This window comes from Phyllostomus hastatus, unplaced genomic scaffold, assembly GCF_019186645.2.
Source record: "Phyllostomus hastatus isolate PE091 unplaced genomic scaffold, TTU_PhHast_1.1 phas_contig_86, whole genome shotgun sequence".
In the NCBI taxonomy this organism is placed as follows: Eukaryota; Metazoa; Chordata; class Mammalia; order Chiroptera; family Phyllostomidae; genus Phyllostomus; species Phyllostomus hastatus.
Genome location: NW_025333977.1, coordinates 51,297,159 through 51,310,735, shown reverse-complemented (window position 1 = coordinate 51,310,735; position 13,577 = coordinate 51,297,159).

Sequence of the window (13,577 nt, the reverse complement as noted above, 5' to 3'; positions counted from 1 at the left end):
TGGATATACTGATTTCTTCATTTTTATTAGCAGGGAGTTAATAGGTATTATATAGAAAGGAAATTTAAAAGATAGAAGTTTAAATAGAACTCTGCGAGATCTCTTTTATAAAGGCACTAGTTCCATTAATAAGGATTCCACCCTCATGATCTAGTCACCTCCCTCAGCTCCAACTTCCTTATACCATCACTTTGGGGATTATGTTTCAACATGTAAATGGGGACAAAGGATACAAATATTTGGTCTATAGCAACTATACACATAGAAAAATCAATACTACAAAAATATCTGAGAAATAGTAAAAATTGAATAGGGTATTTATTTAATAACACTGTATGAAAACAACCTTCCTATATACAAACAACCAGTGAGAAAAAAAGATGGCTGGAAAGATCTTATTTACAGTAGCAAACAAAAAATAAAATCCATAGAGGTACATTTAAGAATAACAGAAGAAATGACACAAGAAATAACACACACAAGGTCTGTCTGAGAAAAGTTCAGCCATTGTTAACATAATGAGAAAGGTTTGCATGGTGTAACCTGGCAGCCAAGGAGAGTGGAGTGGAATGTGCATGCATGAACAATGACACCTTTGCTGTTCTTGTCAGTGGGTGTGGTAGACACTGTTGAGTGAACATGTGTACTGTGTGGCTAAACACAGTACAGAATGTGTTCAGAATGACTAAACAAGTAGAGCAATGAATCTACATCAAATTTTGCATTAAACTTGAACATTCTTCCATGGAAACTATTTCAGCAATTCAGAAGGCCGTAGCTATGGGCAACTGGTCACTGGTAGCTTCATCATGACAATGTGCCCACTCACACATCACAAATTCTGCAGAATTTTTTGGCAAAACACCAAATCATCCAGGTGACTCAGCCCTGCTACATTCCTGATTTGGTGCCCTGAAACTTCTGGCTTTTCCCAAACCTAAATTCATCTTTCTAAGGAAAGAGATTTTGGACTGTCAGTGAGGTTCAGGAAAATATGATGGGGCAGCTGATGCTGATTGGGAGAACTGTGTGAGGTCCCAAGGTACCTACTTTGAAGAGGACTAAGGCATCATTGTCTTATGTACATTGTTTCTTGTATCTTCTTCAATAAATATCTGTTTTTAATATTACAGTGATAGATACTTTCAGGACAGATCTCATATATTTGCATGTATGTGAAAGAAAAGATAACACCTTGGGTAGAAAAACTCAATACATTTATTATAGAAAAGCTTAAATGTATACAAAGTAGTGAGAATTAATTACCATTACCAGATTCAATAATTATCAACAGGTGACTAATCATGCTTTACATTTATCTCTACCCTTTCCCAATTTCATATTACTTTGAAGGAAACAGATTGATTGTTTTGTCAATCTATTGTCAAAATGATCTATCGTCAATCACTAAGTATCTCTAAAAAATAATTTTTAAACAATAATATTGTGCTCAAATTTCCAATTGATTTATAAATGTTACATACTTTCCCAATTTGCATCTTTGCATTAGAATTCAAATAAAATCTACAGCTTGCAGTTTTTTGTTTTTTTTTTTTAAAAAGGGAATCAGTTGTCCAAAATTCAGACAGGTTTCACACAGTCTGAATTTTGCTTAGAGTGTCTCCATGGTGTAAACATGTTTGTCTGTTTTGTGTCTCTAGTTGGTATAAATGGCTAGTGAGAGATGGAGTTCTGATCTCAATTAGGCTCTTTTTATTCCAGCATGATTATTTTGTTTTTGGTCACCTGTTTTTGCATTACAAGGGCAAATAATGTGTGGTTGCCTCTCTTTTAGGTGATGGTTAATGCCCAAGCTCATGAATTTATTAAGCATTAAAAATGGTATTCTATTTTTCCTCTTTTATTGTTAGCTGAAATATATTTATAAAGAGAAACTTCTCTCATTTCCTATTTGATTACCCAGTGGTATAGTTTATATAGAAAGACAAAATTCATTCTTGATTTATTCACTTTACTCTCTACTTTTAAAAATAATCAGTTAACTTGTGGTGACCAATTAATTTGTTGTTACAGTTATTGTTGTTGTATAGTGTTGTATGTTCCAATCGATTTTAATTATTGCCCTTTTGATATTTAGAATGTCTTAACTTTGGCCAATGGCAGCAGCTTCAAATTCCTTCTTGAGTACTTTTGATAAAACCGTGGTAGGCTTTCCTTATTTTTTGCTACTTGTCCTGAAATGATGCCTTAGGATTCTCTTATTAATTAATTAATTAATGTATGCATGTCTCATAATTAGCCATACTTCCAAAGAGCCCCACTTCCTTTTACTGAGATGGGGCATTTAGAGACCATAATTTGTGTGTGAGAGAGTTCTTATTTTAAATAGGGTAGCTCTCTTTATATTTTTAAATTCAATGAAATGTTAAATAAAGTATGAGCTGGATAATTTATATTTTGAAAAAGTAACAAACTTCATTTGTAATATTTAAGAACAAGGATTTAACAAGAGAATAAACCTTTCATGTGTTCAAAACAAATGACGAAGCTGCAAAAATCAAAAAAGTTTATACTACAAAGAAATATAGATGATAAACCAAAGAAAATGATGGCATTCTCTTCAAATGAGGGGAAAGGAAGAAATGGATTATTCAATAAGTGTTCCTGGGACAATTACCTATTTAAATAGTTAATTCTATAAAAGTTATAATACACCTTAATACTAAAATAAATTTCAGTTGGATAAAAGATTTTATTAAAAAAATATAGGAGGTTTTCTTTATTAAGTTGGGGATGAAAGAGGTATTTCAAATTAAAGCTTAAAACCTGGAAGCTGTAAAGAAAAACTAAACTAAACAAAGATAAATTTGATTATATAGATTCTAAGTTATTCATATATAATATATATGTGAGGTCAAATGACTGAGGAAATACTAAATACACACGATGCTCAAGAGAGAATCTCCTCACTTTACAGAGAGCTCCTCAAAATATAAATTTTTATAACCCAAATGAAAAACCAGAAAATGTATGAATAGACAATTAACAAAAAGAAAAAAAATGTGAATAGGCAATTAGCAGAAAGAAAAAATAGGCAATTACTTTAATCACATTTAAATAAGTACAAATGAAAATAATGTCATTTTTAGCCATTTGTTATAAGATGAATTGTGCCCCCCGCCACCAAAAGAAAAGACAATGAAGTCCTAACCCTCCGTACCTCAGAAGGTGATCTTATTTGGAGTAGCATTGTTGCACATGTATTTAGTCAATATGAGGTCATCCTGGAGTAGAGTGGTGTCTTAATTCAATGTTACTGGTGTCCTTATAGTAAAATGATTAGAGACACGGAGACACAGAGAGAATAACATGATGACAAAGACATGTTCTATATCTGAGAATGGTATCTCAAAATGTTCATCTCTAACTGTGGATTTTACTGATTTGTATGTATATTTTTAGGCTGTGTCAATTATGGCTTGATATATTTCAAAGCTCTTATTTTAGGCATCTACAAATTTAATATTGTTATCCTTTATTATTATGAAATATCCCTTTTTATATGTAGTAATACTTCTTGCTTTGGAGCCTACTTTGTTTCAGGGCCAGAAATGTAGTGCAGAATTTAAGGAGACACTACACTGTCTGGTATAGACTTGCACTTGCCTGATCCTGAGAGAAGTGCCTCCTTAAATTTTGCACCCTAGATGCCTCACTTTTCAGGAAACACTCACTTATACAAGTGCCTGGTGCACTTGTGCTTGCTTGCCTTCCTGGTGCTAGCCCTGCTTTGTCTAATATTAATATAGCAAAGCCAGCATTCTTTTGGTTAGTATTTGCTTAGTACATTTTTTCTACCTTTTATCTCTTTATTCTCTTATGTCTTTATACTTAATGTGTCTTAAAAATAGTATTTAATTAGATTTATGTTTTAATGAAGTTTGACAATATTAGTTTTTTTAGCTAAAATGTTTAGTCCATTTGTCCTAGATATAGTTATGGATGTAGATCTATGCATGAGTATGTCTACCATTTTAATTTTAAAAAGTTGTTTTACTTATTATTATTCTAAAATGTTGTGATTCACTTCCTTTTTCCCTCATGTTCTCCCTTCATCTCCCCTCCCTCTCTCCCTTCCTTCCTTTCTCCCTTTCATAAATACTTATTTTACACCTACCATTTCCTAGTCACTATGCACACCATAAGGAACCAGAAGAAAAGAATTCCTGTGCTCAGATGGCATGCTTGGAAGAGTCTGGACATTTAATAACTAGTTGCTACAGTAGCCACATAATTTTATGTGTTATTACTGCTTTAAAGAAAAGTTTATCTTGGTTAAAAAGTGGGCTTTTTGATATTAATTTATCTTTATTTATACATGCTTCCATGTATTATAGGGATATATTCACAGTCTCATTGTTTTACTTTATTTTGTTTTACTTAAGTGAAATAAAGAGATTTAATTGATAATGGGCCAAAATTTCCGTAGAGAAAATAATACTTGCAATATGGTTTACTTAGGACTCTTTTATGTTAACTTTAGGACTCTTTTAAATACATTTTTTGCAAAATTAGTTGTCCATTTTCTTTAAAATTGTCTTTTGCATTATTCTAGGAGATAGGGTTAGAGATTTCACTGCCATATACTTTTAGAATTTCAATGTTAGAAAGGAGTTATTTTATTCATGCAGATGATGAGCTCAGAGAACTAGGTGTAATATACTGTGCCCCAGATTTCTCCTTTTTTATGTGAATTTTTTTCTGAATTTTAGGCCAGCTGAAAACATTTTCTTTATATAGCTTATAAAATACTTAAACTATTCAGTGGTATGTAACCTTAGAAAGAAAACTTTTCCCTTTCAAACAATCCAACTTTGTTATGTGGTGTGTTTCCTTGAATTCTTTTCTGCATAGATATATATAACATAGTATAAATTTTTATTAACAGAAATGTGTTCATATGATATATATTGTTCTGTAATTTGCCTATCTCCCTTAACAACCTATAGTGGCTGTCTTCACATGTTACACATAACTCTGTTCCAGTCTAATAGTTATGTAATTCTCCAGTACACTAATATTCTATAATTTATTTAAACAGTTGGGTACTTTTGTACCATTGGAAAGTTGTGTTATTTCTAGCTTTTTGCTGTTAATAATCTGCAATGAAATTCTTTCACATCTGTCCTTTCATCTACAATTATTTCTGTACATCACTAATTACATGTTTAAAACTATACACATTCAGAATTTGATAGATATTGCTAATTTGCACTCCAAAGGCTGTACCAATTTATACTCTCATATGTAAATGTGTATGTGCCACTACCCTCCTTGCCTTGTGGCCAGTGCTGCATAGTATCAATATTTGCTAATCTCATGGGGGGATTAAATCACAGTTGCTTTATTTTTATGTTTATATGTTTATTGGTGATATTAAAAACCTTTGTTAATGCTTATAATTTATTGATATTTATTTTGTTTATAACCTTTACTTATTACTCATTTTATTATTTTGTAGATACTTATTGATATTCATATCAAAATTCTCAATTATATGCTGTAGTGGCATTTGCCAGCATTTCATTTGGTTTTTATTTTGTTTGTACTATCTTTTGTCACACTGAAGTTTAAAATTTTTACATAGTCATGTTTTTCATTTTAATTATTTATTATTATTACTATTTTAATGTTTCAACTACAGTTTACACTCAATATTACTCTGTGTTGGTGTCAGATGTACAGCCGAATGTTTATAGAATCATGTACTTTACAGAGTGGTCCCCTTGATGTTTCAAGGGCCCATATGCAGTTATCACTATATTATTGACTATGTTCCCTGTGATGTCAAGTCTTTTCTTTAGTGGCTTCTAAGGTTGATGTCATGAATTGAAAGACCTTCTCAAATTAAGAGTTAAAGAATGTTCTCACATTTTTATTACACATTTTTAAAATATTTATATCTTATTAGCCAAAATTTATTGTAATGTAGAGGGGTGGGCAAAAGTAGGTGAAATTGCCAGCCATCATTACTTTATAAAATATAAATTATAAGTAAAGATATAAAATAACAATAAGAAGTAGATAAACAATACAACTAGATAATGCAATAATTAATAAATAAATAATAACAGATACAAGAATAAACTGTTTCATGTATTTAAAACTGTTAACCCACTTTGCTCACCCCTATTGTGAGACTTATTTCCTACTCTATTCCTAAATATACAGGCAATTGTTAAAATAATATTTGCCAAGTAAGCTACTCTGAAATGCTTCATTTACTATATACAAAATTTCCATATGCACTTAGGTCTTCTGCTTGACTATTGTGTTTCATTTAATCTGATTATCACATCAGTAACCTACTTTTTAATGACTGAAGCTTTGTCATAAATATTTATATCTGGTTAGAAAATGTATACTTATTATTCTTTGTTTTCTTATAAAGAAATAGTTTCTTATCTCTTTTCATTGAGTTTTCCACATGGACTTAAAAATCAACTTAGTTCCCTTTCCTCTAAAATATCCTTTTAGGATTTTGATTAAAACTTTAATTTTGTGTATTGGTTTGAAGAGAATTGACATGTTTATAACAAGTGAGATTTCCATCATAGGAACTAGATATTTATTCCGCATTTAATGAGGCTTCTATGTTCAGTGGTACAGTTTTAGTTTTCCTCATGTGGGCCTTACACATTCTCTGTTAAGTTTATTTCAAGGTATTCTGTAACTTTTGCTGGTGTTGCCATGTAACCTTTGTTAGAATTATATTGTCAATGAACAATTCTTAAACTACTAATTTTTTATTTATTTAATGTTTAATTTATTCGCACTTGGTTTATTTCTGATTTTTTAAAGTAGGTCTGGCCAAATAATGATAATTGGTGTCTGTTGTAGAGTGAGAAAATAGTGAAAGTGTTCCCTGCAAATGTGTGGAAGCATTTTTCTTTTCATTTGCATTGTATGGAACAGTGTCTTGTGGGCATGTTACTTCAAGGCTTCTCTGGCTGTGAGACCCCTGTTGGGAAGCTGCTGCACATTTGTCCCAAATGGAATCCTCACTGGCGCAGCCTTAGTTCACTGGACAGACAAGCTCTTCTGGTGCGCACCCAGAGTACTGCAAAGACATGCTCTACTCCTAAATTATTCCAGTCACCTGTGGCTAACTCCTGGGTCTGCTTATGTTTCCAACCTCTGCTACCTCTGAAGATAGGTTTTTTTCCTAGGACTGATTCAGAAAAGTGGTGCACCTTCTGCTTTGGACACTGCATTCTTTTCCTATTGAATGTTTTATTTCTTAACTCCTATTTTGTTTTCATGCCCTTCTTATCTCAGTGCTTAATTTTTATTTTACATATTATTTGAAACACACAAAAGTATATATGTGTGTATACATATGTACATATAATCTATATATAAATCATAAAGCAAATAATAAAATGAACACCAGTGAATCCCTATTTCACCTTAAGAACTTTACCCACACATTCCCAGTACCATGGTATCTACCAATGTATTTCTTTCCTTTGCTTTTCTATTCCCCTCCTTCTCCCACAGATGGATTTTGTGTTTGCCATTTCCTTTCTTTTAAAAAAAGTTTTATCAATATGATGCATATCGAAATAATACATTATTTAGTTTTAGTTTTGAGTTACCGAAAACATTTAGCCACGTGCTGGCATCATGCTGTTTTATCGGGGTTTGCTCAGGGAAGCAAACCCAGATGAGTGATATAAAATAAGAAATTTATCACAGGGACTAGAATTTACACAATTATCTAACCAGTTAAGCAGACCATGTAGGGTTTTTTGTTTTGTTGTTTGTTTGTTTGCTTTTTACCTTCCTTAGTTCAAGGTTAGCCAAGCCCAAGTCTGTAAGTGAAGCGATCTAAATATGAAGTGGGAGAGGCCTGGGTCCGACTGGAACATGTTTGTCTCTCAGACCTCCAATCTGATGATGCAGGTGACCTGAGGCATAAGGTGACTTTCTTCACCCTGGAGCTGAGCCGCACACCTGGTCAAAATCAGTGCAGCTGAAAGAGAAGATCTGGAGGGATTTGGGCAAGCTACAGGCCTGGCTGCTGTGGTTCACCAAGGTCACTGACAATGTGTGTGAGCTCCGACTACCCATGAATGACACCAAACTGCTGGGAGTTAAATATTGCACCATCCAAATCTCAGATAAATTTCTTCTATAGCAACCTTAAGTAAAAGTCACAGAGAGAAGGGAATCCTGGAACGTGTAGTTTCAAGTTAGTTAAATTGACACAATGAAAAAGTATCTCTTCTTTACAGATTTCTCTCAATATTTACCTTGTGAGCGATTCTGTGTAGCTAGATAGCTTTAATTTTCATTGGTATATAATTGTTTGTTATGGGAAAAATCCGAAGTTTTCTTATCCATTCTCCTGTTTCTGGAAATTTCACTTGTTCCTAGTTATAATTATCATGAAGAATGCTGCTGGAACATTTTTTTCTGTCCTAATAAAATTATAAAAGCATTTCCCCATGGTTGAGAAATAGGGAATGCAGGATATATAAATGTTCAGCTTTGTAAAATAATTCCAAATTGTTTGTCAGAGTACCTTTACCAAATTTATGCTCCTGCCTATGTTGAACAGTGTTTTAATTGAACCACATGCTTTCCCACACTTGGCATTATAATACTGGTTAGTTTTTTCTAGTCCGAGGAAAGCAGATGATATGCTTTGTAATATTTAGTTGCATTTTTCTGATTGTTAATGATATGGAATATCTTTTTATATATTTATTCTTCATTTCTATTTTATCCTCAGAAATTTCTGTTTACTAAGCTTTACATATGTTTTCTAATATGTTTCTTTTTCTTTCCAATTAAAGAAGTTCTCTCTATATTTTGAATACTAATATTTTGCAGTTTATACATGTTGCAAATATCTCCATGGCTTTATTTTTCTGCAGTTTATATCTTTAAAGACACAAATTTTAACAATATACTGTGATCAGTTTTATCAATCTTTTGTGATTAGCACCTGTTGTATCTTGTTTAAAAACACCTAACCTTCTCTAAGGTCATTTGTATGTCCTTCTATATGATCTGTTAGCTCTGAGATTGGGTTTTTACTAGACCTGGAATTGATTTGTATGTGGTTTGTGATAAGGATCCTATACCATTTTTTCATACATATAACACTTGGCCCAATATTATTATTGAACAGTTTACAATTTCTATAATGTTTTGCATGACCATCTCTGTCATATATCAGGTTTCAATATGCATAGGTCTGTTTCTGAGCTATCTCACTAGTCAATTGATCTAATACTGTTTTTATTATTATAGTTTTATAATAGATTGTGCTATTTATTAGGGCAGTGATTTTCAACCATTTTTCATCTCATGGCACATACAAACTAATTACTAAATTTTTGCTGCACACCAAAAAAGTGTATTTTTTGCCAATCTGACAAAGTATAATTTTGACTCTTCACACTGGACAGCTATTGTCATTTTTTTTGTATTTGATAATCTAATGGAAAAGAGGTCAGTGCCTCTGACTAAATAGTTAGGTATCACATGTTTTAAAAATTCTTTCAGTACACTGGTTGAAAAATCACTATACTAGGGCAAATACCTTCATTTTATTCCTCTTATTCAGGAGTGTGTTGGCTATTTTTATTCTCTTTATTCTTTACACAAATATTAAAGTTATTTTGCAAGTATCAGCAAACTGATTCTAAAGTTTATATGGAGAGGCAAAAGACCAAAAATAGCCAACACAGTATTGAAAGAGAAGAACAAACTTAGAGGACTGAAGCTACTCTACTTCGAGACTTACTTTAAAACTGCAAAAGTAAAGACAAGGCAATATCGGTGAAAGAATAGGCAAATAGATCAGGGGAGTGAAATAGAGAACTCAGAAATAGACCCAAACAAATATATTCAACTAACCTTTGTCAAGGGATCAAAGTCAATACAATGGGGTGAAGATAGTCTTTTCAGCAGACATGTTGGGACAGCTGGAGATTCCACATGCAGAAATGAGTATCGGCACAGACCTTACAATCTTCACAAAAATTAACTCCAAATGAACAGTAGACCTAAATGTAAAACATAAAACTATAAAATTCCTAGAAGATAACAGGCAAAAATCTGGATGAGCTGGGTGTGGCAATAACTTTTTAACAGAACACCAGTGGCATGGTCTGTGAAAGAAATAATTGATAAATTGAAATTCATTAAAATTAAAAACTTCTGTTTTGCAAAAGTCAATATCACAAGAATGAGAAGACAAGCTTCAGACTAGGAGAAAATACATGCAAAAGACATGCGAGACACATTCGATAGAGAACTGTTATTCAAAACATGGGAAGGCTGCTTAAAACTCAACAGTAGGGAGACAGACAATGGGAAAAATGGGCTGCACATCTTAACAGACACCTCAACAAAGAAGATACACACATGCCAAAAAATCATTTGTAAAGATATTCTACATCATGTGCCGTTAGAGAAAAGCATATTAAACAACCATACTACACACATATTAATGCTAAATGGCTAAATTCCAGAACACTGGCAACACCAAATGCTGGTGAGGATGTAGGGCAACAGAAACTATCATTCATTGCTTGTGGGAATGCAAAATGGCACAGCCACTTTGGCAGACAGTTTGGTGGTTTCCAGCAAAATTAAATATACTCTTACCATACAATTCAACAGTCATGGTCCATGATGTTTGCCCAAAGGAGATGAAAACTTATGTGGACGCAGAAACCTGAATATGGATACTTACAGCACCTTCATTCGTAATAAAACTTGGAAGCAACTAGGATGTTCGTCAGTAGATGAACATATAAGTGAACTGTGGTACATCCAGACAATGGAATACATGGAGTAACCCTTAAATGAATATTACTAAGTTATAGTAGTCAATATAAAATGGCTACTTACTGTATGGTTCCAACTATGTGATATTCTAAAAAATCCCACAAAACTATGGGGATAATAAAAAAATTGGTGGTTTCCAAGGGTTGGAGTGGAGGGGTGGGTGAATCAACAGAGGTTAGAGGATTTTTAAGGCAGTGGAAGTAGTCTGTATGGTGGATATATATCACTATACACTTATCCAAACCTATAGAATATACATCAAAAGTGAGCTCTAAAGTGAACTATGAACTTTAACTGATAATTATGTGTCAGTGTAGTTTTATCAGTTGCAAAAAACGTAGCACTGTAATGGGAGATGCTGACAATGGAGGAGTCTACATGTGTGGGGTCAGGGACCATACGGGAAATCCCTGTATTTCCCCCCCAATTTTTCTGTGAACTCAAAACTGCTCTAAAAAATAAAACCTTTATAAAAAAACTTATGAGATGATATACTTTGATAAGGACAGTTGATCTGAAACCACTTTATTCCTGTACAAGGTCCCTGGTTAAATCCATGAGTTTCAGGTGCCTTTTCTCTTTCTTGCTACTGGTCCAGGATTTAGGATAATAATCTTAATTTTCCTTCAGGACATTTCTGGCCTCCTAGGGATTCATTTTTTGACTTTCCTTTTGAGTTTCAGGAAACTTAAAAAAAATTTACTCCCTTAGAGATTTTTCTTAAATTTCCAGGAGCCCAGCATGCAATAAAAACAATGTTTTATAGAAACTTATTTTTTCCTAGTGAAAGGACTCTTTAATATATGTAATATACAGGGTGGGGAAAATGTAGGTTTACAGTTGTTACTATGCAAAACAGAGTTTGTGTATTTTTATGAATTATTGTATTATTTTCCATACAACTATAAACCTACTTTTGCACAACCCTGCACAACCTGTACAATTCTTCCAGAAGTGCAAGTCCTCTAGATGTTTTATGTTGCAAACTAAAAACTCTGTGCCAAAAATGCCACGTTTTGAATTGACTGACAACCTTTGAAATGGCAATTATTACTTGTTAGTTAGGGTCAGTAAAAATGACCAAACACCTGTCAACCAATTATTGTTGGCACCAATTTAATACCAACAGGAATCCCCAATTTGAGGTGCAGTAAAGAACGTAACTTTATTCAGTGGAAACAGCTCAACAGTGATACAGGATGGCAGTGAAAACTAATGCTATGGAACAGCTCAATAGTGCCACAGTGGAGCTGCAAGAACAGCTCTGCCCTGGAACAGCTCAATTTCATGCAAGCAGCAGCTGCCCAGCTAGAAGGCTGCCCAAGGGCCAGGCAGCCCTGGGGCCAAACCCCTCTTCAGCTAGGCAGTTCTGCTCCACTCTGGGATAGCTTGCTTGCTGTGCTCTGCTTTGGCATGACATCTTCATTGCTTTAGTTCCAGCCAGGGAAACACAGTCTTTAGTCTTCGGTAGAAAGTGCACTCTCAGAGCCAGAAGGGAATAGCTTATACGAACAGAAGACCCTGCCCTCAATTCCTGATTAGCCCGTACTCATGCAAATGAGGACACCAAACTCACAGTTTGGTCAAAAACATTGTTATGCTTGGTCAGAACAGAGCCTCTCTGATTGGTCAGAGTTGCACAGGTCCAATTGGATGGGGAAAGCCTCAATCTTATTGGCTGAAATAGGATTCCAGGAAACCTTTAAGAGGGGTGATTCAGAGGACAGAAACTCAGGGCGTGCAGTCAGTTCAAGCAAAGGCAGACAGTTCAGCACAGAAGCTTCTCCACGTAGGGTAGCTGATGTGAGAGGCCCCTGTGCAGAAACTGCTGCTAGGCTCTGTTTTTTAAAATTTGAGCCCAGTTAGCTACCAGGAGCTCTTCTTAGTAGATGTCTTTTTCCCCCCTCAGGGCTCACATGCCACAGTTTTTGCCATCAAATCCAATTGACCCGGATCTATTTCCTTTTTCTTTATTGTACATTATTACTGAAGTTGGAAAGGACTGCATATCTAGATAGCTAACAGCCCTTAACCTTCTTTCTCTCTTTTATGAACAAGGATTATTTGCTGTTCATATAGGGATATACTAATCAGTTATAGTGAAAAGCCATGCCAAAATGAGAGGCAGTTAAAAGAAAATCTCAATTCAATAATTTATTTTAAGAACTTTAAAAAACAAACCAGAATGTAGATATGTCTGAATGGTATCTCCTAAAACTAAATACCTGAAACAAAACTAGAAGAATATTCTGTTACCTCCTATTCAATGTCAGGCTTTATTATGACTCTAGGATACTTCGAATTAATTTTGAAGTTATGAATTGAAAGGTTGCCACTTGAGTTCTTAGCCAGAATCCTCTTACCTGTACTCATGCTTTCTATGATCACTGCAGTAGTAGTGCACCACCATTTTGGCATGCTATAATTTGGGTGTAGTTTGAAGTGGCCTTTAACTTTGACATTGAGCTTTATGAAAATGAAGCAGGGACAGGGATCTTTTCAATGTTTCAAGCAGTGTCATTACCAGAGAGACTGGATAGGATCATGCTGACACTACAGGCTTTGGAGCCAGACAGACCTGACTTCACCTCTAGGATACAATCTGAGAGAAGTTCTTCCATATGCTGTGAGTCTCAGACAACTCAGCTGCAAAAGTGGAGAGATCACAATCCCTTCTTTACCTGGGTTGTTGTGAGAGGGAAGTGAGATAATATGTATTTCATGAGTGACAAATAGCAGGTGTTCATTAA